The sequence below is a fragment of the Nicotiana tabacum genome, chromosome 9, assembly GCF_000715075.1.
Source record: "Nicotiana tabacum cultivar K326 chromosome 9, ASM71507v2, whole genome shotgun sequence".
NCBI classification, from domain to species: Eukaryota; Viridiplantae; Streptophyta; class Magnoliopsida; order Solanales; family Solanaceae; genus Nicotiana; species Nicotiana tabacum.
Genome location: NC_134088.1, coordinates 87,504,088 through 87,525,281, shown reverse-complemented (window position 1 = coordinate 87,525,281; position 21,194 = coordinate 87,504,088).

The following is a 21,194-nucleotide window of genomic DNA, read 5'->3' as shown; positions in this document are numbered from 1 at the left end:
GTTATAAGTTGTTAATAGGCTCATCCCCAAAGATGATTCTACTGGGAAATACGCTGGAATGTAGCTCTATATTTCTTCTATTTAGTTCTCTTCTTAGGTGCCATATTCTATAGACTAGAATATAGTCTGCTGAGCATAGGAATTTTATTTTGAGTCACAGCGGTCAGCAAACAATCCGATAAGAGCTAAACCGATACCAATCCTCCCGATATCTTATCGGGTGACTAACAGATTATACATTTAAAAGCCGATAACCGATAAGCCAAACCATTAAGAGTAAATAACCGCCTAATCCGCCCGATAAGTAGCCCTAGTTGTTGTAACTTGTAGTAGAAGTCCTTTCATTTATTTTCTATGTGGAAAAGTAACATGAACGAAGATCTTCACTTCAGCGGTCCTCTTCGACATTTCTCCTGCCATAGACTCATCAACTTAAATAAAATATCATGTGCATTACTTGCACAAAGTATCTCACATTTATGTAGTATTCGGGGAAAGATCGTACTTCAACGATGTGATATAGATATTTTATCATAATGCAAGCATTATTGACTATTTTCATGCCTCAAACCCTTGACCTACAGATCCAGATCCACCTTGAGAGGTAGGGCTGCCATGCCACCCACAAGTGAAAGCAAAAATTTTTACGATCTATGTTGAAATTTTCCAGAATATTGATTCAATGTATACGCTGCCGCCCGCAATATCAAACTAGAGGAAAGGTGCCCTTGTTGGGAGTTAGTTTCTCAAAGTTATTCTTATGTTTAGGCTTAGGTTCGAGTCTGATTCTAATGAGGAAATTAATTTTTCGTTTGCTCAGTTTCCCTTTTATTTTATTTTTTCCCTTTTGTCTTTGTCTTTTCTACTTCCTTTGTTTTTCTATCCTTTACCCTCTTTATTTTTTCTTTTTCCTATCTTTTTTCCTTTTGTTTGTTTGTCAATGCATTTGAAAGGGGAACACATAAAAATAAACTTAAAATTATCAAAGTACCATCAATAATTAAAAACCATTGCGCTTAATTCAAAATTTTGCACTTATGTAAATGAAAGGTTTACAAGATTATTCTTTTTAAAATTCCGTTAGCTTGTATATTTTATATACGAAGTGCAATTGTCCTATTGCTGGCATGGTATAATTTCTTTTTCATCTCTTATGCTCTTATAGAATTAGTGTGATTCTCCTGTTAAAAATACTCTTTCACTTGTACAAAAGATTTTAATAAAAAGGCATTCCTTTATTGAAGGAAGATTGCTAATTTTTACTTGTGTTGATTTATTTTTTATATGATTGTGTTGATTTTTTGAGGGGAGCCTTGGCGTAAATTGATTAAGTTACTGACATATAACAAGGGGGTTAAGGGTTCGAGCCGTGGAAACAACCTCTTACAGAAATGCGGGATAAGACTGTGTACAATAAACTCTTTCCCTGGACCCGCGCATAGCGGGAGCTTAATGCACCAGACTATTCTGTTTTTATTGTGATGTTTTAGGATTGGTTGATATATTTGGTTGAGGTCCCGGGGGCCTCGGGTGAATTTCAGATGGTTAACGGATAAAAATTCGACTTTAAGCATAGCTCAAGCTTTGCTGCATCTGGTGTAACTGCACCTGCGCATTTTGGACCGCATGTATGGCACCGTAGAAGTGTCCTTTGAGCCGTAGAAGCGGAATTGGAGTTGTCCAGCTGAGCCCGCAGATGCGGTCATGGTTCCTCTGAAGCGAGCTCACAGAAGTGAGAGGTTGGGCGCACATGCGGAAGGTGCGCAGGTGCGATGGTGAGTTCCGCACTTGCGGTTGCGCAGATGCGAGAGAGAAGACCGCAGAAGCGGAGGCCCAACTATAGTGGTTAATTGCGAAAGCGGTGCATTTTTCACAAAAGCGAGACCGTAAATGCGGTCAAGTGGCCCACAGAAGCGGAGGTCCTGGGTAGTGTTTAAAACCGAAGGGCTTCGTGATTTTTGTCATTTTGGACTTTACAAACTCAGTCTAGGGCGATTGTTGAGAGCATTTTCGAGGAATTTCTTGAGGTAAGTCCCTTGTGTTTATTTTTGATCAATAATATTATTTTTCTGTATGTTTCCTACCTAGTTAGTATGTATTTAAGGTAAAAATTGAGAGTTTGGGGTTAGAGATTTAGAGAATTGATTTGAGGAATTGAGTAGCGATTTGGTGTCGGATTTTGATATTTTTGGTATGGGTGAACTCAATATTAAATGGGTGATCGTATTTTGTGACTGTTACCCGATTTCGAGACGTGGGTCCGGGTCGACCTTTTTGGGCCGAATTGTCTATTCTTTGCTAAAGTCGTAGTTTCATTATTTAAATTAGTTTCTTGTAGTTGTATTCATGTTACGTAATTGCTTTTGGCTAGATTTGGGGCATTCAAAGTCAGAAAGTCGAGGGAAAGGCATTCTTACCAATTGATTGAGCGACACTTGAGGTAAGTGACTTGTCTAACCTTGTGTGGGGAAAATCCCTTTAGGTTTTGGAACTGTTGTAACCATCAGTGATATGTGAGCGTCATGTACGCGAGGTGACGAGTGCGTACACGAGCTGATTATGGAAAATTCGGTTCTTGCTGATTTGTTATCTTTTAAAATACATTAACGAAGTTTTTTTCTTTTAAAATACATTAACTGAGTTTTCTTAACATATGTAGTAATCATGTTTAGCCTAGTATCGCATGCCTACGTGCCTTATTTCTTACTTGCAATTTGTGCAACATGCTTAGTTGAATTACCTGCTTTACTTGATTTGAATTAAATCTTTAATTGTAAGATTCTTGCTGAAAATTTGTGTTTCCCTTCGATTACCTGTTGTATATTTACTTTGGGACTACGAGGCGGTTCCTCGGGAGATCTCCCTGTACTGCATATTTACTTTGGTACTACGAGGCATTTACTCGGGAGATCCCCATGTACTGCATATTTACTTTGGGACTACAAGGCATTTACTCGGGAGATCCCCCATGTGCTGCATATTTACTTTGGGACTACGAGGAGGTTCCTCGGGAGATCCCCATGTATTGCATCTTTACATTTGGGACTACGAGACGGTACCTCGGGAGTGCCCCTGCTGTGTACCTCTATTTATTGTGCTTATATTTTGTGATACTTCTTATTTTTAAATTCTCAGTCATTTCAAAATATTATTATATCTTCTGCCTTATTTTTCTTTTAAACTAGTAGGGGCCTGACCTGGCCTCGTCACTACCCTACCGAGGTTAGGCTTGGCACTTACTGGGTTCCATTGTGGCGTACTCATACTACACTCTACACATCTTTTTGTGCAGATCCAGGTTCTTCTCACCAGACCAGATACCAGTGAGTTGGACCGCACGTAGAGACTTCAAGGTATATCTGCCAGTGTCCGTAGACCTCGGAGTCCCCATTTATCCTAACTATGTTATTTTTCTTATTTTATTTAGATTCTTATTTATAGAGACATTTAGTAATTGGTCTTAGAAGCTTGTGACTTATTTCTACCAGGTTTTGGGAGATGTATTGATTTGAATTGTAATTTTATTATTCAGTTATTCCGCAAATTGTTAGGCTTACTTAGTCTTAGAGACTAGGTGCCATCACGATATCCTACGGAGAAAAATTGGGATCGTGACAAATTGGTATTAGAGCTCTAGGTTCATAGGTTTATAAGATAAATGTACAAAGATGAATAATTGGAGGAAAACTATTTTCACAGTGGTAAAATAGACACTCAAGTTAGTTGATCAACAAAAAGCATGAAAACTTCTTGAGTTTTCTTCATTTCTCGTGATTTTCTCACCTTAGATTAGCGGTGGCAAAACGGATAAAAAAATAGCTATTCATCCATATTATCCACTAACAATGAGTTGGATAATAAAATTTTTTAAAATGAGTTAAATATGCATAAGAATCATATTATCCACTTAGAAAATAGATAACCAAAGGATAACTAATGAATTTAATTTTTACATTCATAAGGACTCAAATTGGAAGTTTCTCAAGCTTGGGAGACTAAGAATTTCTCCCAAAAGTGATCATATTCTAAAAGTCATGGATAATTAATCCGTTTTCTATCCGTATTAAATATGGGTTGGATCGGATAATTTATCCGTTTTGCATTACCCTATTTCAACCCACCCATATTCGATCTGACTCGCCCATTTGCCCCCTACCTTAGATGATTGAAACTTATTATAAATTACCTCATTTGCTGAACTTATGATTAAAAAATCTAGTTATCTTAGTAAGTTTTGTTCTCTGGATTAGTATGTTATTGTTTGATTTTTGCTAACTATTCGTACCATTTCAAATGGGTGTGGTTTATTTGAAGTTTATAAAAGTTTCTTCAACGGGTTTAGACAATTTTGTGTTGGTTGAACTTGAAAAAAAACTCCATTGAAGCTTCAAGTTCAAAGAAGAAAATTTTCTTTTAACGAATTTTGGGTCATGGGGCGGGTATGTTAGGTTAGGGCGAGTTTAATCAGAGGGAAAAGGTTAGGGTGGGTGGGTTTAATTTCGTCCAATAGGAATTCGCCACATAAATAAATAATCTTAAAAAAGAAAAAAATAATTTTTTTTATTAGTTTGAAGGGCATAAATGAGCCAAAAAGGTAAGCAAAGGGATATTTTTAACAAAATAGGTGGATGAAGGATATATTTAGACCTTTTTCGATAGATCAGAGATATTTTTGGCCCTTTGTCCGTTGATTCAAAAGTGTCCCATTCTTCACAAGGTACATATAGGTTTGAACTTAGGAAACTCATTCAACTAGGCAGAAGTGTAGAATTCGGATCCATCGGAGTGTCAACCGGTCTACAACCTGTCATTCTTGTCTCCTCAAGAATGTCTAAGGCATACTTCCGCTGTGAGATCACAATACCTGAGCTAGACTGAGCGATCTCAATTCCCAGAAAATACTTTAGTCTGCCCAGATCTTTATTCTGAACGTGTTGAAAGAGATGTTGCTTCAACTTAGTAATACCATCCTGATCATTGTCGGTAATAACAATATCGTCAACATAGATCACCAGATAAATATAGAGCTATAGTAAATTTCTCAAAGGTTGGTATAGGTAAGACCTCAGATATATCAAAGTGGTCAAAAGAGGTAAAGAAAGGTTTAGACTCAAATAATGTGACGTCAGCTTACATAAGGTACATATGAAGATTAGGTGAGTAACAACGATATCCCTTCTGAACACGAGAATAACCAAGGAAGACACGCTTGAGAGTACGAGGAGCTAGCTTATCTTTCCTATGGGCTAAGTTATGAACGGAACATGTGCTCCCAAAAATACGAGGGGGAAGAGAGTATAAGGGTGACTGGGAAAATAATACTAAATACATAATCTGATTTTGGATGGGAGATGGAGGCATCCGTTTAATCAATTAATAAGATGTGATAATTGCATCGCCCAAAAAATACAGCGGAACACGAGATTCAATGAGAAGTGTGCGAGCAGTCTCAATGAGGTGCCTATTCTTTCTCTCTGCAACCCCATTTTTTGAGGGGTATAAGGACAAGATGTCTGATGAATAATTCCTTGAGAAGTCATAAACTGCTGAAACTGAGAGGATAAATATTCTAAGGCATTATCATTGCGAAAAGTGTGAATAGAAACACCAAATTGATTTTTGATTTCAGCACAAAAATTATGGAATATAGAAAACAACTCAGAATGATCTTTCGTTAAGAAAAGCCAAGTACATCTTGAATAATCATCAATGAAACTAACAAAATAGCGAAATCCTAAGGTTGAACTGACTCTACTAAGACCTCATATATTAGAATGAACTAAAGATAAAACAGACTCTGCATGACTCTCAACACTACGCGAAAAGAAGGCTGGGGTATGTTTTCCAAGCTGACATGACTCACAATCTAATATAGACACACTAGGCACCATCTCTTGAAGCTTGTATAAACTGAGATGTCCTAAACGTATGTGAATTAAGTATGGAGAATCTGTAACTAGACATTATGTGGAGGGATTGAGTGAGTTACTGTAGTAAATGCCTTCTGATTCACTCCCAATCGTCTGTCCCGTACTGCGATCCTGTATAATAAAAGAATCATCAGTAAAATATATACCACAATGGAGGGCACACGTCAAACGACTAACAAATACAAGACTAATAGGACATCCAGAGACATAAAGAACGGAATCTAGAGTGACAAAAGATAGGGGATTAGATTGTCCAACTCCTTTTGTTTTAGTTTGAAACCCATTGATTAAAGTAGCAGTGGGATGAGACTGTGAATACATAATATTTGACAAAAGTGATTTATTACCATAGATATGATCATAAGCGCCTGAGTCCATGAGTACTAGACTGGGAAACACAAGCAAAGAAATTACTGGCAACAGAAGTATCAGTCTGAGCAAGCGAGGCTACTTGTGGAGATGTTTGCTTACTTGCTTGATACTGAAGGAACTCATTATATTCTCTTTCAGATAAAGAAAATCCCTAGTTACCTGTAGTCTCGGTCTGAGCAACATAAGAATTTTTTGGTGGTCGACCATGTAAAGAATAACACACTTCACGATTGTGTCCACGTTTGTGACAATAAGAACACTTGAGTCTAGATTTTCCAAAACGACCTCTTCCTCGTCTATTCTCCATAGTTTAAGATGCCCGATTGTCCAGTGTCTGGGATGTGAGAACAGAGGAGTCAAGTGTCTGTGATGAGATCACTAGGTAACTTGGTGCTGCAATAAGGCGAAATAATGGAGAGAATAATTTATCAACTGTGGGGACAGTCGAACTAGCCAAAATCTGGTCGTGTACTGAATCAAGATCATTAGGAAGTCCTGTGAGGGTAAGAACTAGAAACATCTTCTGTCGTTTCTCTTGTTGCTTTTCAATACTAGCAAAAACTGCCATCAACTGCACAAATTCCTCCATGACTGCCTGTACTTGTCCCAAATAAGTAGACATATCCAATTTCTATTTCTTTAAATTTGTCATTCGCGATATCACATCATAAAAATGAGATATGTCATTAGTGTATAAAGTGCGAGCCTTTTCCCTAACTAAATGACATGTCTGGAATGGACGAAACAAGGGAATCGACTTGGGATCAATAAATCACCACAAGATACTACATAATTGAGCATCGATCTTTTCCCAAAGTGCTTTGGCCTATTCATCTCCCTTACTAGCCTTTTTGGTTAAGTGATCTTGAACACCTTGACCCTTGAACCACAATTCAACAGAGGAAGCCAAACTAAATAGTTTGAACTTCCCATTAAGGGCTCCGAAGTAATCACGAAGTTTGAATTTCCAGAACCCGAGTTTTTAGAACTAAATATATCAACTCCCAAAGACATTGTTGGAACAAACAATTAAGAGGTCACAAAAACAGTTAAAAGGCAGCAGAAATATACAGTTAAGTCAGAAACTTGAACAGTTGCCGGAATCTGCAAATAGTTGCCAAAAAATACAAAAAGTTATCAGAATTTGGTGTAACTTGGTCTGATAGGCTCAGAATCACCTCGCGATCCAATTGTCCAAAAGGAGTTTCTCCAAAAACTGGCCAAAAAATGGTTCACGTGCCGGCGCATGTGACTGACGTGTTATCGGCGCCGGAGGTTCTAGCCGCGCGTGACAGTGCGTGGAAGGTCCTCTGACGGTCTGGTTTCTTGGGCTTTAGTCGCCGAAGCCTTCCGAGTATGTTGGTGGTGGTGTTTTTAGTACAACACACACCAAAAAGGAGGTGACGCGATCAGATTTGGAAAAGTCACTGGAAGTTGATGCACATCGACTGTACGTCCTTTCCGAAATTTCTCACGGGTGTTCTAATACCATGTGAGAATTAATAACTCAGAAAATTATATTATTGATGTATTGACAATGATTCAATGAGTCATATATATATAATACATGTTTTACTCCTACTACATATGGGATTAGAGTTATTTACATGTAACTATTTAACTACCAAACTAACAGGAATGAAATAGGTTCAAATGTAGCAAAATGGACAGAAAAATTCATATCGACTGCAACAAGTTTGGGATTCAGTCTATGTTGTTGTAGTAGTTTCTGAGGTGACATGTCTTTAAAATATAATGCATGAAAATTTGTATTTTGCACTATGGTTTTGGTTACATTTAGGAGCCTCTTGGCTTATGGATAGAATAAAGGAGGGTTCAATTATTTCTTTCGTGTAAGGGTATTGTGTTTGGAATGAACTTTTTAATGTTTGGTTATCTTAAATTACTTTGCTTTGCCTTTTTCACTTTTCCATATATCAAGTTGATCTTGAATACCTACAAATTGATGAAATTAAGATGTAGAATTTATGAGTCTTAAATATCACGAATGTCTTGGTTTTATTGTTTATATGACAAAATATTTCTAGGGGGCATAGCTTTTAAGATAATGGACCAAAAATCATATTTTGCATAGTCGTTTTGGTCTACGAAGAATATTTAGAGGAGAAGCATCGATGCTCCTGCTAGGAGGTGTAAGAGGTTGGCCATGGCGGGTATGAGAAGAGACCGAGGTGGGCTAAAGAAGTACTGGGGTGAGGTGATTGGGCAGGACACGGCGCTGCTTCAGCTTACTGAGGACATGACCCTTGATAGGAAGATGTGGAGATCGAAGATTAGAGTAGAAGGTTAGTAGATAGTTGAAAGTTTCCCTTTTCTCTCCAGTAGTATTAGTAGCACTCATGTACCTTCATATTCTTAGATCTATATTACTTCATGTTGATTAGTTTGCTTCAGTTATTGTATTTTCCTATAGTTAATATTTGGTACTGCTTATTCTTTTCTTCCTCTTTTTCTTCTCTCAGTCTTTTCTTTCTTCTTCTTCTCCTCCTCCTCCTCCTCCTTCATACCTTTTTGAGCCAATGGTCTATTGGAAAGAGCCTCTCTACCTTCACAAGATAGAGGTAAGACTTGCTTGCACACTACCCTCCCCAGATAAAGCAATGCCGATCACACTCTCTTTATTAGACATCAAAGCGGTAAACTCACTCTTCTCATAGTTTATGTTGATGACATAGTAATGACAAGAGATGGCAAAGAGGAATTAACCCGATTGAAGAAACTGTTGGCACAAGAATTTGAGGTCAAAGATCTAAGAAAACTACAGTACTTCTTGGGAATTGAGGTTGCTAGATCAAAAATAGGAATCTTCATTTATCAAAGAAAGTACATTCTGGATCTCTTGAAAGAAACCGGTATGATTGGTTGCAAACCAACAGAATTACCCATCGAATGAAATCACAAGCTACAAACATGGGTTGGAGAGTCAGTTGATAAGGAGAGATATCAGAGGTTGGTTGGAAGAGTTATCTATCTCTCTCACACTAGACCAGACATAGCTTATTCAGTGAGCTTAGTGAGTCAGTTTATGCATGATCCCCAAGACTCTCATATGCAAGCTGTCTTCCATATTTTGCGGTATTTGAAGTCTGCTCTGGGGAAAGGTTTGCTTTTCTCCAAACATGGTCACCTCCGGATAGAGGCCTATACAGATGCGGTTTGGACTAGGTCTCTAAATGATAGAAGATCTACATCTGGTCACTGTATACTCGTAGGAGGAAACTTAGTCACTTGGAGAAGAAAGAAGCAAAGTGTAGGTGTCAGATCAAGTGCGGAAGTAGAATATAGAGCTATGACCCAGGGTGTTTGTGAACTTATTTGGTTGCAAAAGTTATTAGAGGAATTGGGACTGTCTGAAAAAGGAAAACTTTCCTTGTACTGCGACAACAAGGCTGCAATCAGTATAGCTAATAATACTATTCAACATGACCAAACAAAGCATGTTGAAATTGATAGACACTTCATTAAAGAAAATGTTACAAATGTTATCCTGAGGTTGCTTCATGTGTCGTCAAAGAAACAACTAGCTGCTGTACTTACAAAAGGTCTCAACAAATGGACTTTTCATACATTGATTTGCAAGTTGGGCATGTGCGATATCTTTTCACCAACTTGAGGATGGTATTGAATATTTGATTAGCTTAATTGTAGTGATTTGATTAGCTTAATTATAAGGATCTTATTTGATTAGCTTAATTATAGGGATCTTATTTGATTTGATTGTAATTAGCATCATTATTTTTGATTGTCTTTCCTAAAGTAGAGATAGGACTGATTATATAAATATCCTAGTGCATAGGTTGTACAAATATTGAAATATACAAAGAAGTCTTTTCTTCTTCTCAAATTCAAGACTATTTGCATGTCATCATTTTCAGCAGCTCGCCTCCATTTTGAATATTCCTCTATTCTCCTGCACCTTCGTCTTTAGTTATTGCTAAAAAGCCCACCAAGCAAAAAATGTGAGTTTCATGCCATTACTAGGGAACCTTCTTGATGCCACCGTCCACAAGATATTTGCCCCATTTATATAAGAATTACTTCTTAGCGCATAAATGCTATATAATGACATTCCCATGAGCTACTTATGCCAGGATGATTGAGGTTGGCAGGGTATAAAGAAGCTCTGCCTGATGATGAGTCATATGACTTAGTTATTGGCAACTTTTTAAAGAAGATCTCATTGACAATGCCTTAAAATATGTTGATTCATCATTGAAATATGGCTATAGCTATCCATAAATGTATTCAACGAGTGTGTATGTAGTTGTGTTTTCAAAAGCATGCTGGATATATTAGTCTCAATTATAGAGAAACGCAAGGTAGCTATGCCTTTCGTTTTGGTTTTCAAATAATTCTTACTGTGCAGATGTCCCTGCTTGAAATGTATTTTGATATCTGACACTGCTTATATGGTATTGGCAGAAAATAGGTCAAAACAAAGGCTTACTTCCACCTTGGAACATGTGCACACATCTTGCTGATGTTGCACTACAAGCATATAATAGTGAACTAGCCTTTTCTGCCCTAGAGTTCTTTGTAAAATGGATAGTTAGAGGTGAGAGGGTGAGGCCCACTGCTTTGCTCTCCGTTGATGAGGGCCTGCTTGTGGCTGCATTTGGAAATGCTGGTAGAACCCAGAATTCTAAACTTCTCAATGGCGCTTGGGAAGTCCTTAAGCGCTCATTGCGCCAAATGAGACAACCTATTACTGAATCTTTCCTTGCGAAGATATATGCTAATGCTTCATTGGGACACTTGCAGAATACTTTTGCTACTCTGCACGAATTTGTAAAAGCTTATGGAAATTCTATAGAAGGGAGTGAGCAAGAAATATTTTCTCCTTTTACCTCTTTGAATCCACTGGTTGTTGCTTGCTGCAGGAACGACTTTGTGACCTTGGATTTAGTATGTTTTGTCTCTTCAAATTCACCCACCCTAATGTTACTAAATTCAAATAATATTTGTTAGATCATGCAAGCATGTGTGAAGTACGTTGATTAGAAAATCTCTAGGTATTGATGTTCTACTCTAATAGAGTTTACTGCATAAGTAGAAAATAACAGGAAGATAATACTAATGTATTACACTGAAAACACAGAATCTACTTCAACAAAGTCTGAGAATAACCACTCCAACACTGATAACTCTTAAATTTCAGCATATAACATTCTAGACTGACTAAAAAATGACTGAAATCAATACTAGTGACACAGAACCAAAATACATATTACTAATATTACGAGACATGAAATTTCTAGACATTCGAGAGGCTAGAACTCTCCCAAGGATTCTTTATTTTTCTGTTGAATATTTTCTTCCCTACTGCTTCCCTCTTTCTCCAGATAAAATTGCCCAATACATGAGTAACTGTCAACAGACAGTTACTGAGTTTTCAATTTGTTATTTTTGGCCCTCCTGGAATAAGTTTTTATAACCTGAGGCTTATCATTACCCTCCCCTATATGAGTCACCTTGTCCTCAAGGTGAAAGTCAGGAAATTGTAGATCAATGACTGCATAGTCCTCCCAAGTATTCTCAAATTCAAACAGGTTCTTCCACTTGATTAACACTTCCTATTTATCATTAAGTAGCTTCCTAATCTGCCTCACTGCTTCAGCTTCAGCTTGAAGCTCCAATTATGTTGTAAGAAACAGAGGTAGGTATTGAGTAGGAGTTGTTGGTTGCAAGCATTGTCTCAACTGTGAAACATAAAACACTGACTGAATGTGTGCTCCAACAGGTAACTCTAACCGATAATCTATGAGACCAATCTTCTCTAGAATCTTGAAAGGGCCATAAAAACTGGGATTGAGTTTTTCATTAATCTTCTTAGCCAGAGAACGTAGTTTGTATAGCCGAAGTTTGATATACACCATTTCTCCAACCTCAAAATTCACTTCCCTGCGATGTCGATCTACTTGATTCTTCATTCTTTGTTGTGCCTGTACTAGATGGTTTTTGAGTTCAGTTATGATCAAATTTCTAGTATGAACTTGCTCATTTACTTCTTCCACTGCAAAAGTAGTGTCATCCATGTGAAAAATCGATGGTGGATCACTCCCATATAATGCTTTAAAGGGTGTCATGCTTGCAGATCTATTAAAGGACGTATTAATCCAATATTCAGCCTAAGCTAGCCAATGGAACCATTGCTTAGGATTTTCTCCAGCCATACAATGAAGATATGCCTCCAAACTCCAATTCACCACTTCTGTTTGCCCATCAGTCTCTGGATGATATGCAGATCTATAGCATAATGTAGTTCCTTCCATTTTAAACAACTCCCTCCAAAACTGGATAATGAACACACAGTCACGATCAGACACAATAGATTTACGAAAACCATGCAACTTAACCACTTCCTTTGCAAAAATAACAGCCACATCTTTAGCATTAAAAGGATGAGAAAGTGGGATAAAGTGTGCGTACTTAGTAAGACGATACACTACAACCTAGTGTCAAACTTGTGGTATTTAGGAAGACCAGTAATGAAATCCATACTTACATATTTCCACAAATGCTGAGGTATAGGTAAAGGTTGAAGTGATCTGTCTGGACTCAAAGTTTGAGACTTATTCTTTTGAAAAATTTCACACTTGGCAACGAAGTCTTGCACATCCATTTTCATACCCCCAGTAAATATTTTCGGACAACCTCTTATATGTGTGAAGATACCCCAAATGGCCACCTATTGGAGAAGAATAAAACTCCTTCAACAACCCTGGGATTCTGGATGATCCTTTTGGCAAAACCAAACGTCCCTTGAACAGTAGACATCCATTCTTCAAGATGTATTTGTCGTATGTTTGTTGTCCTGTAATTAACCTTTGCGAGATAGAAGCCATTTTACTGTCTCTTTTTACTTCTTGGTCACATTCGTCCTTGTCTTCGTATTTCCAAACCGAAAAGGCATATAACTCTGCATATTCCTCGCATCTGGACAGTGCGTCAGCCACTCTATTTTTAGCACATGGTTTTTACTTGATCTCAAACTTATAACCCATGAGTTTGGAAACGCATTTCTGCTGACTCATTCCAGCAAAAATTTAAGGGCTTTGTAGTCAGTTTTAATAATGAAAAGATGACCCATCAAGTAGTGATTCCATCTCTTGATGGCCAACACAATGGCCATCAGCTCCCGTTCATATACCGAGCATTGTCTTGCTCTAGAAGAAAGCATTCTACTGAAATATGCAATAGGTTTACCTTTTTACATTAAAACTACTCCAACACCAAATCCCGAAGTATTAGCTTCAATTACAAAAGGTTGAGAAAAATCTAGCATCGCTAAGACGATTACTTGAGTCATAGCCAACTTCAATGCCTCAAATGCTTGTTGAGCTCGTTCTCCCCACAAAAAAGTATTTTTCTTCAATAAATCTATTAATGGGGCAACAATCTTACCATAGTCTTTGATAAACTTTCCGTAGTACCCCGTAAGTCCCAAAAATCTCCCGCAAAGACTTCATATTTCTAAGAACTGGCAAAGATATCATACTCTCAATCTTGGAGGGATCTGCCTGCACTCCTTTAGAGGATATGATATGGCCCAAGTATTCAAGTTTAAGCTGCCCAAATACGCACTTCTTCTTATTGATTACCAGTTGGTTCTGTTTGAAAATATCTAAAGCAACCTTCAAATGTTCAAGATGAGAAACATAGTCTCTACTGTAAATCAAAATATCATCGAAGAATACTAAAATAAATTTTCGCAAATGATCCCTGAAAATATGATTCATTAATGACTGAAAAGTCGAGGGTGCATTGGTCAAGCCAAATGGCATGACCGTGAACTCATAATGTCCCTCATGGGTGCGGAAAGTTGTTTTCGGTTCATCTCCAGCTTGAATGCGAATCTGATGATATCCCGACTTGAGATCCAACTTGGTAAATATGGTGGCTCCCCCTAGCTCATCAAGTAGATCATCAATGCATGGTATTGGAAATTTATCAGGGACTGTGATGTCATTAAGAGCCTGATAATCCTCGCAAAAACACCAACTTCTATCCTTTTTCTTAACAAGTAATACCAGACTAGAATATGGACTAGTAGTAGGCCTAATGATTCCAGCATCCATCATCTCTTTGACCAAACGCTCGATCTCAGCCTTTTGAGAGTGAGGATATCGATATGGACGAATGTTTGGTGGTTGTGTTCCGGACTTAATAGTAATAGCATAATCTCGAGAACGACATGGTGGTAGACCCGAAGCTTGCTCACATATTTCTGGATAATCAGATAACAACTCCTCAATCTCCTTTGATGTTATAGTTGTTTCACCTTCATGTACTACCTGATTCAACTCAATCCAGAATCTTTGGTATCCTTTCTTTAGCAAATTGTTCATAGATTTTAATGACACAACTGTCCAAACCATACCTGGATCCCCCGAAGCAACTCCATTCTTCCTGCATCTTCAAATTTCATAGTAAGACATTTTCAGTTTACCCTCATCTCACCCAAAGTAGCTAACCATTCCATCCCCAATACCACATCAGTTCCAATTAGGGATGGGCATAAAATCCGAAAAATCGAATTTCGAACCGGACCGAATTAATTCGGTATTTTAGCATCAGTTTATTCGGTATTTCGATGTAATTCATTATCAATTTTTTGGTTATTCGGTATTTCGGTACGGTCCTCGGTATTGAGGTTTCGATATTTCGGTATATCGAAATACCGAAATACTGAATTAATTTTACCTACAGTCCTACACTGCCCAACGGCCTAGCCCAAAATTTTAAACCCCTAACCAATAAGATTAAGCCCAAGTCCCTCACTCTCTTTGCGTTGTTTCCCAGCCTAACCCAAATATCCAATAGGATTTAGGAATTAGCAATCTGGCGTCTGTTTAGTGCTGCCTCAAAGCAGCTCAACTTGCGAATGGAGATGAAAATTGTTCTGTTAATCAGAACTGAGAACTTGTGCTTCGAAAACTTTCTTAGCTGGAGCAATATATATTACTCTTAATTATGATTTGGTTCGCTTTATGAAAATATTTCTCTGCCCAAGCCCAACTGTTTGCTAATGCAAATAAATGATAAGTTTTTTCAACTATATATATGCGGTTTTCACTGGCAGTGCCACTTCTTATCACATTAGATAGGGACGGTGCGATACAGAAATCGTACCGAACCAAACAAGACAATACCGAACCATACCGAACTGTTTTGGTACGGTATTTGGTCTACACAATTGATATATCGAATACGAAATACCAAATCGTAATTCATAAATACCGTATCGATATACCGAACGCCCACCCCTAGTTCCAATTAATTCAAACAGAAAATATTGTTGGTGAATTTTTACTCCCTACACGTCCAACCTCACTCCTTTGCATATTTCATTCCCATTGACTTGTTGACCATTACCAACTGTTACTTCAAATTTGTGGGTCTTCTCAATAGGTAATTGCAGATGACGAGCAAGGCTGGAAGATATAAAATTATGGGTAGCTCCGCTGTCCACCAAAACTATCACGTCATGCCCATGAATTTTCCCCACAAGTTTCATTGTTCTTTAAAGGCCCACAACCGAATTCATATTCAACACTATCATAGTAGCCTTTTGTTTTCCTTCATCTGCAGCCTCTCCGGCGACCTCAAAGAATTGTTCTGTTTCCTCTTCCTCTGTGTTAGGAGCCTATGAAACAATCAAGAGGTTAAGTTGCTTATTCTTACAATGATGGTTAGGGCCAAATTTTTTGTCACATCTGAAACATAACCCTAACTCTCTTTTTCAAGCAATTTCTAAATCAAACAGTCTTCTGAATCGTCCCTCGAATTTCGCTACAGAAGACACGTTGAAGCCAGTTGGCTTTGTTGAAGCATGCAATTGCGAATCAATGTTGCGTTATGCTGCTCTGACTCTTGAATTACGTGCTTCAAGTACGTTTGTGACCCGAGAGTAATTGGGTCTAAATCCAACTTGTTTGTTGCTTGAACTACCTCTATTTGGTTCAGAATTAAACACCTGAACTTGCTCCAAAATAGAATTTCGATCCTCTACCTTTTGAGCCATCTCCATTATCTCCCTCAATGTTTGAGCCCACAAAAGCATCACTTCTGCTCGGATTTACTCTTTAATACCATTTAAAAACACTCTAGATAACAGTCCATAAGATTCCTCCCTCATAAAACTTGTCACCTTCTCAAATTCTTCACGAAATGTTGCAACAGTGGTGTTCTGCTTTAGCCCCATTAAGACGACATACTGTTGCTCTTCTGCGAATGATGAAATCAGTTCAGCAGCTCTATTTTGAAGTCTTCCTAGGTTTGAACTGGTTGTCTAGGCTCTAACCAATAATACCAAATTAAGGTTTTTCCTTCTAAACAAACACCGGGTGCTTGCAATCTTTCAGAAACTTCATTCACTGCAAAGTATCATTCCACTCTAAAAATCCATCCGATAGGGTCCTCTCCTTCGAAAATCGGTAGTTGTACTTTCCGAAATTTCTTCCCATCTTTTTCTCCAGCCAAGTTAACATTACTTCCCTCTTTTTGGCTTCCCAAAATTCTGGTTTGAGAAGGGGATGCTTCTGCAATCACAGTTCTCCCTTGTGCTTCAGTTCTCGCAAGAGACTCTCTCATTTCTTGGAACCATTCTTCCAGCCTTCTAACATCTTCTCTTACCCCAATCAAATTAGTTTTCACTTGCTCAACTCGTCCCTCAATTTTACTCCTTACCATACTCGAATGCCACCGCTTTGATACCAAATTGATAGAGTTTATTGCACAAATGAAAAATAACAGGAAAAAATACTAATGTATTACACTGAAAGCACAAAATCTACTTCAACAAAGTCCGAGAATAACCACTCTAACACTGATAACTCCTAAATTACAGCATATAACATTCTACACTGAATAGAAAATGATTGAAACTAATACTAGCGACACAAAATCAAAATACATATTACTAAGATTATGAGACATGAAATTTCTAGACATTCGAGAGGCTAGAACTCTCCCAAGGATGCTTTATTTTTCTGTTGAATATTTCCTTCCCTACTACTTCCCTCTTTTTCCAGATAAAACTGCGCAATACATGAGTAACTGTCAACTGGGTTGGAAAAAAAGGAAGCCTCGCGTCGTTATCGCTCGCTCGCTCGGCTCGGCTTCAGCTTTGGTCAATGATTGATTGATTAATCTTTTTGGTTCTTTCCTGGATTATTTTAAATCCTTTTTTCCAGAATAGTTCAAACATGAAATGTTCCCACCTGTTTCAATAGCTATGGTTATTTCTGAAAGATTGCGAACCTTTTCGGAAACAGTGCTAGAAAATGGCTATAAATATGGCTTGATCCCAGAATCTTTTCTTACGAAATTTTTCTGATCTTCTTCTTCTTCTTCTTCTTATGCACAAAATTTTTCAGTGTGTTTTACAACCATTGAGTGGTTCGTAGTTCATCAGAGTTTTTGGTACCAATATACTGGTGAGTTAAATCGTTCTATCTTGGGGGAGGGGGGTAATATTCCAGAACCTCGGGTACTTGAGGGGAATAATTTTCTTAAGGACACACTGTGCATTCAGTGGGCTCGATTTATTCCGAAATTATTTTCAGATATTATTTCGACATTCTATTGCTGCTAACTTTTTGTTTCGGTTTTCTATTTCAGAAAGTATACTGTTTTATTATTCATTATAGTAATACAGATTGGATAACATTCTTAAGGAAATTATTTTTTATATTATAATCTGTAATGTTTTTGGAGATTAAACCTGTGTGATTTTCTACTCCTTCTAAATTTTTCTATTCTGATTTGAAGATATAAAAACTTCATCGGAGTATTAAAATTCAGATTTGAAGAACATAAAAACTTCATTATTTTATGTGAAACAATATATAAAAACTTTGATTTTTATTTATTAAACGTACTGTTTATCATTAATTATAGTATTTTTTACTATTCTATTTTTGCCATTAATTGAACTCTTTTGTTGTTGACAGTGAGAAATGGCAATTGATAATGGAAATCCTTCTGCGACTTTTGCGACAATGATGATAGTCTTGTCAAGCCGAACTGTTGTGCCTTCGGTCGAGAAACCGGGGAAAGTTTTTGGAGCCAACTTCAAGGGATAGTAGCAAAGGATACTTTTCTGGCTTACCACGTTTGGTATGCAGAAGTTCACTAGGGAAGACCCTCCAGTGCCTGCCGCCGATATGCCGGACAATGAGAAGTTTATGATTGTTCATGCGTGGAAACAGGTAGACTTTCTTTGCAAAGGCTACATCCTAAGTGCTTTGGAGGATGACTTGTACAATATCTACAGTGCTATGAAAACTTCGAAATAATTCTGGGACACACTTGAGAAGATGTACAAGACTGAAGATGCGTGCTTGAAAATGTTTGTGGTTGCCAAGTTTCTAGACTATAAAATGATAGACAACAAAACTGTTGGAACCCAAGTTCAAGAGCTTCAACTTATTTTTTACGACCTTATTGATGAAGGTATGGTAGTGAATGAAGCATTTCAAGTGGCTGCAATGATTGAAAAATTGCCTCCTTCGTGGAGAGATTTCAAAAACTATCTTAAGTACAAGCGTAAAGAAATGAAGTTGGAAGACCTTGTGATTCGTCTCAAGATAGAGGAAGACAACAAAACAGCCGAGAAGAAGTTTCGTGGAAATTCAATGATTATGGGAGCTAATATCGTTGAGGAGACTGTTCCAAAAAGTAAGAAGAGGAAGAGGTTTTCTGGACAGACTAAGGAGCATAACAAAAAGAAATTCAAGGGTAACTGCTACAATTGTAGAAAAGCGTGTCACAAAACCCATGTTGTCATCTCCCAAAAAAGGATAGGAAAAAGGGACAAGCCAACATAGTGGAGAAGAATGATGACATCGATGATTTATGTGCAATGCTTTCGGAATGCAGCCTAGTTGGAAATCCGAAGGAGTGATGGATTGACTCTGGAGCCACTCGACATGTTTCTGTTGTCAAAGAAGTATTTTACGACTTACTCTACTGCTGGTCCCGAAAAAAAGCTTTCCATTGGAAATACTGCAACAGCCAAGATTGAGGGTTATGGGAAGATATTCCTAAAGATGACTTCCGGCAAGGTGTTAACGCTCAACAACATTCTTCATGTTCCTAATATTAGGAAGAATTTAGTTTCAACTTCTTTACTTGTTAAGAATAGATTCAAATGTGTATTTGTATCTAACAAAGTTATTGTAAGCAAGAATGAAATGTATGTTGGAAAGGGTTACCTCACAGAGGGCCATTTCAAACTCAATGTAATGGTTGTTGACAGTATTAATAAAATTTCAGCTTCTTCTTATTTATTGGAGTCAAATGATTTATGGCATATTCGTTTAGGACATGTCAATTACAAAATCTTGCGGAAGTTAATTAATTTAGAAGTATTGCCTAAATTCGAGTGTAATAAATAAAAATATAAAATATGTGTTAAATCTAAGTTTGTAAAATATCCTTATAAGTCTGTTGAAAAGAATTCAAATTCTTTAGACTTAATCCATACTGACATTTGTGATATGAAATCAACACCATCTTAAGGTGGGAAAAAGTATTTTATAACTTTTATTGACGATTGTACTCGATATTGTAATGTTTATTTGCTTAATAGTAAGGATGAAGCAATTGAAGCATTTAAGCAATACAAGAATGAAGTGGAGAATCAATTGAATAAAAAGATTAAAATGATTAGAAGTGATTGGGGTGGAAAATATGAATCTCTGTTTGCATAAATATGCTTGGAACATAGAATTATCCATCAAACTACTGCCGCATACACACCACAATCCAATGGAATTGCGGAAAGAAAAAATCGAATATTAAAGGAAATGATGAATTCTTTATTAATAAGTTCTGGATTACCACAGAGCTTGTGGGGGGAGGCTATCCTTACAGCTAACCGAATACTCAATAGAGTACCCCACAACAAAACACAATCTATTTCATATGGAAAATGAAAAGGAAAAAAACCCAAATTGAAATATTTCAAAGTGTGGGGGTGTTTAGCAAAGGTACAAGTACCTTTACCTAAAAGGGTTAAAATCGGACCAAAAACTATTGATTGCGTTTTCATTGTATATGCTACAAACAGTAAAGTATGTCGGTTTTTGATTCATAAATCCGATAATCCCGAAATTCATATTAATACGGTAATGGAATCAGATAATGCTGAATTCTTTGAAAGAATCTATCAGTATAAAACTGAATGTGAGTCGTTACGTGAAAGACCTAAACGACCTCGGGAAGAACCAAAGGAAAATACTCCAAGTATAGAAGATCCAAGGCGTAGCTAACGTCAAAGAACATCTACTTCCTTTGGACTAGATTTTGTGACATTCTTGCTTGAAAATGAGCCTCAAACTTTTAAAGCAGTTATGTCATCTTCTGATTCAGCATTTTGGAAAGAGGCAGTCAATAATGAGATTCAATCAATTTTGGATAACCATACATGGAAATTGGTAGATCTTCCTCTAGGAAATAAGCCTTTAGGTTCGAAATGGATCTTTAAACGGAAAGTGAAAGCTGATGGCACTATTGACAAATATAAGGTAAGACTTGTTGTCAAAGGTTATAGACAAAAGGAAGGACTTGATTACTTTGACACTTACTCGCCAGTAACGAGGATAACATCTATTACGGTGTTAGTGGCACTAGCGGACGTGTATAGTCTTGAAATCCATCAAATGGATGTTAAAATAGCTTTCTTAAATGGAGAATTAGAGGAAGAAATTTACATGGAACAACCTGAGGGTTTTGTGGTAACTGGTAAAGAAAAGAAAGTGTGCAAACTTGTTAAGTCACTTTATGGACTTAAACAAACACCCAAACAATGGCATGCCAAATTTGACCAAACAATGTTGGCAAGTGGGTTTAAAATCAACGAGTGCG